The sequence below is a fragment of the Cynocephalus volans genome, chromosome 4 (genome assembly GCF_027409185.1).
Source record: "Cynocephalus volans isolate mCynVol1 chromosome 4, mCynVol1.pri, whole genome shotgun sequence".
NCBI lineage: Eukaryota > Metazoa > Chordata > Mammalia > Dermoptera > Cynocephalidae > Cynocephalus > Cynocephalus volans.
Window position 1 is genome coordinate 12,278,839 of NC_084463.1, and position 9,957 is coordinate 12,288,795.

Genomic DNA, 9,957 nt, shown 5'->3' on the forward strand with positions numbered 1-9,957 from the left:
CCTTCAGATTCACGAAGAGATGATAGATTGGATAAAGTTACCAGAGACAGTCTCCACCGGTGCTGAGAGAGGAATGAGAAGATGCAGGCTTAGGTTATGATGAAAGGGACAGAATTTGGATTGGGACCACTTCTCTACTTCTTTCTGCTTCTCCATATCTTATACATCTTTCAAGACTCTTAGCTCAAGGCACACATCGTCTGGGAGGCCTTCCAGTACTTGCTTGGTAAGTGCACTCTTTGTAAATATCATCTCTGTGTGTGGTACAGTTTGAGCTGCATTAATTAATTCATTAATGTACTTACTTATACCTGCTTTGTGCCAAAGTGGAGTTATGGAGGCTTACAGAGTAAAATGCAGTGAGATAACATATATCCGAAGCAAATGAGAAAGGAAAATAAAGAACAAAGGAAGGAATGTCCCAGGGAATCAGAAATGAGGCTAATACAGGGATACAGAGCTTGGAGCCCCTAAACTCCTACTACCAGCAAGCCCTAATTTAGAATCTAAGGTTTTTGGCAGCCAATTCTGAGCAAAGTAATCTAATCAGTCTCGTATTTCACAGAATCTGTAAGATGCGAGGAAAGAAAGAAAGAGGATGGAGGGAGAAAGAGAAAAAAAAAGTATGGAAGGATGGAAGAAAGGAAGGAAGGAAGGAAGAGATTATGGAAGGGAAGATGGAAAGAAGAAAGGAAAAAAAGATTGTTCAGAAGAAGCCCAGCTTTTCCTAGTGCTGAACTGGGAAGAGTCTTTCCTGGGGACCTTCCTAAAAAGAGCTCTGTTTCACAAGATAACCAACGTCCTCAACAACATCCTTACAGTTGACTGGCTTCTCTTTTCTTGAGACTGCTTTCTGTAGCACCATCTTTGAACACAGGCCAAACTTCAGCTCAGAAAGACAGCTCCACAGGGGACCAGAGAGACATGGTCCAATAGACAGCTTCCTGCTGACCTGGTTAAATCCCAGGGCAGTTGTTAATATTTCAAGGGGGGATGAATGAACCAAATACTCTTCAGGCAATCTTTCATACGTTTTGTTTCTCCCAGCTGGGTTTTTGATGGACACTACATGGCAGTGAGTTTGAGACTATACTCCTTGCCAAATACCTGAAGTGCAGCTATTGGGTTGCCAATTAAATATGGACCCATATGCCCTACAAACACACAAGCAGTTGAAGTCTGTCAACCCTAGGGTAGGGTTGTCATTCTCTTATGAAAACTGATGAACCGAACTAGGACCTGGGCTTGATCAGAGGGCCACCCCCTTGACTGTGAGCACCTCCCCCACTCCCCAGCCCATGAGTGTCTGTCCTACAGGGCAGAGTGATTGCTCCAGGAATGGAGATCCTTGAGTACTGCTGTTCCTAAAATGGAAGCTTTGTGTATATGATTTCCAAGTTCCCTTCCAGTGTGAACATTGCTAATTCCAGAAGGAAAATGCTCCATGGGAGGAGGGCTATTAAACACCGGAATAGGCTGCCATTGGAATGGTGAAATTGCCTGCCTCGGAGATATAGAGACCCATGCTGTCTGGGGTAAATTGGAACAGATCTGCCTGGAGGCAGGGGGCTGGACAAGATGGTCTCTGGAATGCTTATCACAATGTGCCAGGTGTGAGTCCTGAGCCGGTTTACCTGTCTGTCTCTGTGTGCATGGCCCGGCTGCAGTGGTTCACGTCCACTTGGGCCCACACACCCCCCCTCCTGTGAGACATGCGTCTGTACATGAGTCAGTGTTTATTTTACTCCTCCCCAGCAGCAGCTGTGGCACCGGGAGTCCCTTCTACAGATCTTTCCTGGGATATGTATTAGGCAGCACAGCATTCTCCTCATAAAAATACAATAAACGGCCCTGCGAGCAGTCTGCGGAGTAATGACTCTAACCCAGTGGCATTCTTGGAAGGACCTCTTCAGAAGCAAACTGAGAAGATGGAACAGAAGTCTTTGGGGGTAATTAGGCTTCTAGAATGCAGAAACCTCTTAAATCATCGAGAGTCAGGAAGGACCTGGTGTCTAATTCATACACCAGGCCAGACTGGGCCTGAATGGCTCCCTCAATTGTCCCTTTTCCTCTTGGCAAGTGGCTGTTAGCCATGTAGCAGCTCCTCCCATCCCACCCCCACATGGCATCTCGCCCTTCTGGAGACCCACCCTGGTGACTTCAGAGGCACAGGGAGCTCACCTAGGAAGCTGGTTTCATGCCTCAGGAGAGGGGCCACAGCCAAATCGATGGTCTGTTGTCTGGAGGGTACATGGGTGAGGGGTTCACGGAGTGGAAGGATGGCTGGATGACGGAACAAAACTTCCTTTCAACCTCACCATTTCTTGTCAAGGACTGAGAGGAAAACTTCCAACCTACTTTCCCAAACCCGCCTTCCCCCATCCTCTGCCAGTTTCTGGGGCTTGGGAGAGGTTGAAAGATAGGCAGAGTGCAGAGGGGGGCAAAATGTAAATAACAGGGAGACAAGGGCAGCTGACCCCACCTCCAACCCTCCCTCACTTCCTCTGGGGTGGAGAGAGAAGTAGGACCCTCCTCTGTTTTCTGGATTCCCAGAGGAGCACCCCAGCTCCATGCCTTGTCTTCCCCTGGGGGCGCTGCAGGAAGCCTGAGCTGGAAGACTGATTCCTACTTCACTGCCAGCGAGCTGGGTCAGGTAGCAGCTAAAGAGAATAAAAGCAATCAGGGAATTCTGGGGCTGCAGTGGCACGCAGACCTTCAGGGCATTTAGGGAAAGTAGATTAAGAAATCTTTTACCAGATAAGAGAGGCCTGTAAAGAGGCCAAAGAAAGGAAAAACACCCCCCTTTGATCACAGGGGATTGTAATTACTCAGATATTGATTGGGATAATAAGTTTGCCAAAACTCCAGAGAAGGAGAGATATTCCTCCAGGTATTTTGCTTTTGCAGGATTTTCTGCACTCTCATGTGAAGTCAAAGTCAATTTGGAGGCCAAGGCCTGCTCCTGAAGCTGGAAAAATGGGAGTCACAGACCTTTACCTCCTGGCCGGAATGCAGTGCATGCCCATCTCGCCACCCTGCCTTTGGGGCTGTTACTGCCATCATTATTAGCATGATCATTTCTATTATTAATAACCCCTGGGGCTTAAGAAGTCTGGGTGTGCAGTGAGGAGAACTGAAGCTGGCCTCAAAAAAAGTTAACACCCTCAGCCTGGACTCCAGAATCTTCTTCGGTAGTTTTCCTACCTCTCCTCTGCAAGCATTCCCTCTCCAATTCCCCCTGCACCATACCCCATCTTGTGCACACACACACACACACACACACACACACACACACGTGTACACACCCTTCCTACACTCCAGCCACACTGGTCTTCTCCACAATTCCCACATGTGTTCTCCTGTCCCACACAGTGGTGGGATTAAGAGCTCTGGCTTTGGGGTCAGACCTGAATTCAAGTCCTGCTCTGCCACTGACTTGCCCTGCAATCCTGAGCAAGGCACTGCACCTTTCTGAGCCTCCAAGTGATTTGCAGGATGAGAACAGCAGCACCTATCTCCTCTTGCATGGTTGTTGAGAGGATTAAACGAGACAATGTGAAACACTTTGCACTGTGCCTCCCTGGTAAGAAGCGTTCAATTAAAATATGAGGTATTGCTCTTGCTATTCTCCAGCCTTTCTCTGAGAAGTTGCGTGAATAGTTACTTCTGCAAAGTTTTCCTTCATTGCAGCTGCAAACCAAGACTCTTCTCAGTCTTCTAGGCCCAGCCTGGATCTCAGCTCTGTCCCTTCCAGAGTCACTTCTCTTTTTGGATCCCACTGCCAGTTGTCTGTATCCCTTCTAGATCTTGTCACAATTTGTGTCAAGTTCGGATTTTGAATTTGAGGAAGGCAAAGATTGTGTCTTCTTCATCTTTTTATCTTCCTTACTGCAATCCCAGAGTTTAGCTCTATACACACCTTATAGTAGGTGCAAATTACATTTTTGTTGATTTTTTATAGTAATAGATACCATTTACAGAGCAATTACTGTGTGCCGGTCTCTTTATATACATTATCACATTTAATCCTCATATCAACCCTATGAAATATTATTTCCTTTTTATAGATGTAGAAACCAAGACTCTGGAAAGATTAAATCATTTACTGGTCACATAGCTGATGAGTAGCCCGGCATTGCTTCAAACCCAGGGCTGTCTGTTTCCAAAGCCCGTGTGTTATATGTAACTAGGCTAAACCCAACACATCTTTCACTGGACATATCCCAACCCCCATGCAGCCCACACACTAAGCATCTTCCAGCTCTTAGCATGCTTTGATGCTATCAGTAGGGAATCGCTACTGAGTAGCTTGGAAAGATTGCAACTCCATCCTGCCTGAGTCGAAGAAATGCCCAGGGCAGCAGAGGCCAGCCCAGTTAAGCAGGGATGTAAATGTTAGCACAGGCATTATGTGAAAGGTCTTTAAAGAATATAAACAGCCTGGCCAAGGGGAAGATGGAGAATCCAAAAAGTCCATCAGCAGCAGTAGTGTCAGAGGCACTTTTAGAAATATGGAGTGGTGAGGTGCCAGGAAGTCTTGCCTATCAAAGAAGGACTTCTTGAATACATCCAGGCTGACAGAAGGCAGGGGAGAAGGTTGGTTCCAATAGAAAAAAATGCTGGTGGGAACTGAGACTGAGGAACTAGCAGAGACTTGGCACTAGAGTTGCAAAAGATAGGAAGAGCAAGGTGAAGAGACACATCAAAATAAATGATTGGTAATGTTAATTTGAATGCTAATAATAATCATATTGATTAATGACATGCTTGCTATGTGTCTAGCACTGTGCAATGTAAAAAGTGAGCAGCAAGGTAGCAACATAGATGTGATTATTTCAGAACTTGAGTTCAGTCCTTTTTAATCTTTCTTGACTGCCAGCACACAAGAGGACTCCCAACCTCTTCTGAGTCTTTCAGTAAGCATTTATCCTGTGCCAACTCTGTGTGCGCCACCAGGATGGGCCCTGGGGAGATGAATGAAACTTGTGCTCCAACCTGGAGGAGCTCACAGATGGACAGGCACATACATCACTATGATACAGTAGGACATATGTCATTGGGAAGAAGACTTCAGAGAAGAGGTGAATTTTGAATGGAGAAGATTTTTAAGGATGGGAAGATTCAGACAGGAGGAGGAGAGTGAGGAAAGTGCATTGTGAGCAGAGGCCATGGTTTCATGAAAATTTGGAGGTGTGACAGTGTGTGTGTATGTTCAAAATGGTAAACAGAGACCCCCATATATATCTAGGGTTGGGATATGTGGCAAGTTGCAGCAGGTAAGGCCTGAAAGGTATGGTGGGATAAGATAGTGAGAAATCTTTAAAAGACATGTTGTTAAATCAATCGACATATTTATTTATTGAGTACCCGCTATATGCCAAGTATGGAAACTGGTGCTGGGATTATAATGGCAAGCAAACCAGAGTCAGTCTCTGCTTCCTACATAGGATGACCACATGTCCCAGTTTCCTTCTTGTCCTGAAATAATTTTTAATAGTGCTCCCTTTTACTTTCAAAGGTGTTCTTGTGTACACTATACGTTATATGGTCATGCTGCCTATAAAGCTTCAGTCCACTGCAGAAAGACAGACATTAATCAAACAACTGCACAAATACGTAACTTCAAATTATCCTAGGTGCTATGAAAGAAAGGCACAGAGGGCTGTTACAGCATGTATTGGGGAGTGGCTGAAGTCTTCAAAGGAATTTAGACTTGTCTTCGGGCAAAATGAAGACATAGGTTTTTAAGTTGGAGATCAGATCTCAATTTTAGAAGTCATAGGATTTCTATGTTTGTTGCAGATTTACAGCTCTCTCCCAGTTATTAACAATAAGAATGGGGGTAAAGTTAACACTTTTTGTCGTATGGCATTTCTGTGTCAATGAGCTTTCACGGGTCCAGTTTCTCATTGAAGCCATGCGCCGGATGAAGCTAGTTTCCGTCTTCGCTCTGCCTCCAACTGGCTGCCTGCGTGGGGCAAGTTACCTGTCCTGGCTGAGCCTTGACCTTCTCATTTCTGAGAAGAGAGTGGCTGTCCTACCTGCAAGAGTCATTGCGAGCATTAGATATAATGCAAGTAAAGTGACTAACATAGTGGTGGGCACACAGTAGGCATTCAAGAAATGGTACCAATGGCGATTAGGTTTTCTAGCCTTATGATTGTGTAAGAAAAGGTGTTGTGACTGGTGGAGAAATGTATTTGGTGGGAAACACAGTGAAACCGGGGACAGAGTGGAGTAGTGGGCAAGTAAGGGAAGGAAAGGGCCGATGGTGTTTCAGCCCCAGAAGGAAATTGGGTTGGAAAACAGACACCAGCCCTTTTCAGCTGGACTCTCCATGGCCTTTTAGAACCAGAACCTGTGTGCTTACAGTGTGGGAAAGAGGCATCTCATGGAATAAATTTGCAAGACCCAAGCCGTCCTGCACAGCCTGGACCTCAGAGTGAGTGTCTAGGAAATCAGACAGCGAGGCCTTGGCAAGAGTTTACTGGGCTCCATGTCAATTCCTCCTTCTCTTCCTCCTTCCTCTGGCTTGCACGGAACTCTGTCTGTGGACAGAGGATGGCTCCTGAGACAGCGACGCAGGCAGGTGCTGCATCCAGCGAGCCTGAGGAGACCAGGACGGAGCAGGCCGCCGGGGCTGAGGGGAGGAGGAACCAGGAGCCTCAGGCCTGTGCGCGAGGGTGCGAGTGGAGTCAACTCTGCAGCCCAGTTGGTTTTTCAGAACTCAAATGTTTTGACTGTTTCCATCCAAATCTGGCCGATATCTTGACTGGGAGACCAAACTCCTGGAGTCTGCATCGCATTTTCTTTCCAATTTGCCTCTGGTGTTCTGCAGTGTACTAGTTTTCTAGGGCTGCCATAACAAGGGCCACAAACTGGATGACTTAAATAATAGAAATTTATTTTCTCACAGTTCTGGCGGCTGGAAGTCTAAGAGCACGGTGCTGTCCAGGTTGCTCCTTCTGAGGCCTCTCCCCTTGGCTTGTAGATGGCCATCTTCTCCCTGAGCCTTCACATGGTTTTCCCTCTGTGTGTTCTTGTCTGCGTCCTAATCTCCTGTTTTATAAAGATGCCAGTCATATTGGATTAGGGCCCACCCAAATGACCTCATTTTACCTTAATTACTTCTGTAAAGACTTTGTTTCCAAATACAGGCACATTCTGAGATAGGGAGGGTTAGGACTTCCACATATAAATTTTGAGGGACACAATTCAGCTCATAACAGATAGCTGCACTAGTTGCATCAGTGGACTTAGCCCCTTGAGAGAGAGGGAACGTGGTTTGGATGACCTGCAGGGCATCTTTCCTTGGAGAGGAGTGAATTGAGAGCCTTCTTACTTCTCAAAGCAGGGCAAATACCTCTTTGAAGACTTTTGGCTTTATCCAGAGCCAGTGAATAATCTGCCATCAGCTTTGGGGTTCTGGACCCTTCCTCTTACCTCCTTAAGCTTACTTTTAAGATGCAGAATCTGCTTCTCTGTTTCTGGCTAAGAAATAGGTGTCTATTTTGAGATTATCTTCCACTTGGGACTGTTCAAATGAATTTGTCTTTTGCAGATGTTCCTTTACCAGAAAAGAGCTCTCAGTCCCCAAAATTCCATGCAGAGAGCTCACCGACCGCAGGATAAGAGGGCCAAGGAAGTTACTGTGCTTTCTTTCCTTTCACCTCTTCCTTCCTCTGCAGGGGAAGGCAGGGGACCACACCTGTGTTTGTGATATCTCAGACATGCTGGGATCTGCAAACGTGTCATTAGCCCACCAGGTTGGCACAGAACGGCTGCATGTGAAGGTGATTTAACACAGGTAGAAGCTTACTTATACATGGGCAGGATTCCAAAGATTTGCTTGTAAGTTAGTTATTATGAATTGGGAATGTTTTTCTCCCACAGAAAAACTATTAAATGTAAAGAGAGGTTTTCAGGGAACACCTCAAAAATCTATTTAACTCACACATAATTAAAATACAAAAGATGATCATTTCTGTTCCCAATGCCCAAATGCCACACATGCCATTGATCAGTGGGGAAATATATTGTGAGTTCCAACTCTGTGGATCAGGACAAATGCTCCTCCCTTATCAATGTAGCTCATCCAACAGTGATTCTGTGGAAAGCGAGTGTTATATGGGAGGAGATGAAGGGCAATATTGGGCCAGATACCTCTGGACACCAGTAAAAAACATGTAAAGAATGTAAAATATTCACATTTTTTTAAAGCAAGCTCACACGGTTGATTACATTTAAGTCTTATAGTAACCCTGCAAGTAAGTGTTAAGATCTCTATTCTAGAGAAGTGGAGTATGAGACTCAGAGACGTCAAGTAACTTCTTCAGGACCACACAGCAGAGACAGTTGCAGCTTAGAATGGAATGCATCTCACATCTGCATCTGACCTCTGGGTCAGCGCCTCTCTAATTCAGCTGTGTTGGGGAATACAAGCTCTGGGTTTTTTTTTTTTTTTTTTTTTTTTTTTGTCATTTTTTCGTGACCGGCACTCAGCCAGTGAGTGCACCAGTCATTCTTATATAGGATCCGAACCCGCGGCGGGAGCGTCGCCGCGCTCCCAGCGCAGCACTCTACCAAGTGCGCCACGGACTCGGCCCCAAGCTCTGGGTTTTAATGAAGCCAGCAATCCCCAGCTGTCTGGCAGGGAGCAGAAGCCCACTCTTCTGCAAGAGTGACCATGACCCTGGGAAGGGCTAAGATAGGGCAATTCATGCTGCTGTGTGAGGGCTGGGCAGGGGTTTGATGATGGTGGCAGCCCGTGCAGATTGTAGAGTTTTTAGGATAAATGGTGATTTTCCTCCTTGGTGATTTCCCAAGACCACTGAGGCCTGACAATTCTGGCTGGGAAACCAAATTTAAATGAGTCCCTTCTTGTGTCTGCCTGAGGGATAGGCATTAGTCAGAGAACTAACCACCTTCCCTGTGTCGTGTGTTCTGAACATGGTATAAGGAGGTTGTGAAGAAACACGGTCATTGTTCCAAAGGCAGTGGGTACCTGGACAGGATAAGACAAACAAATCAATAAGCAAACATAAACCTTGAGCAAAGTGACAAGGGAAGTATAGAACAGCTTTGGGTCAGTTCTTCTACCCTGTGAATATGATTGTAGAGAGAGGGCGCCTGTGGCCATCAGAGCTGGGGGTGGGCTCACTCAGAAAAGGCTTCTGACTTGGTCACGTCAAGCACTATAGTGTGAGGGCTGGAACGGGGTTTAGATTTTTAGTTCAACCCCTATAATTTCTTTCAGATCAGAAACTAAGGTTCTGGGAGAGTCATGACTGGCCTAAGGTCTTAAGCTAGTGAATAGGGAAGCCAGCATGAGAATTCAGGTTTCCTCTCTCTGTGTCTAGTAGTGCTTCTAATTACATTGGAAGGGGTGGAGAAAAGAACCAATTGAAAAAGATGTCAGAGGAAGGGAGTAGAGAGAATGGATTTTATGGATGGGAGTCCATGCCGAGGAGAAGCGAAAAATTGGGTAGATGAGGTTGTGGGGACCAGGTGGCCAAAGGCCCTGAAGATTGAGTGGATACCACTTTGGGGCTTTTCGTGATTGGCAATAAGGGGCAGACGCACATACAGACAGTCATGCTAAGTCCCAAGGGCATCTTCTGCCGATGTTGTTTGTAGAAAGGGTTATTCTACAAACACCCCACTTAAATCAGAAGACCAGACTTTCAGCTTATTGAGTTCACCCAGCATGGTAACCTGAGCCAGAAATTTTGACCTCCCTATTCCACATTGAAAGATAACATATAAAATCCCAGATCTTGTGGACTCTGCAAATGGTGCCTCCTGTTTCTTAGCCTGACCAGAGATAAGGAACTTTGCTGCACAGAATTGAATTCCTGTTGGCCAGGTCTCAGGCTGCCTTCCCTTTTCCTGTACATCTTGGGGAGACCCCATAGGGGTCCTTAAGGAGGGAGACGTGTGTGTGTGCGCGCGCGTGCG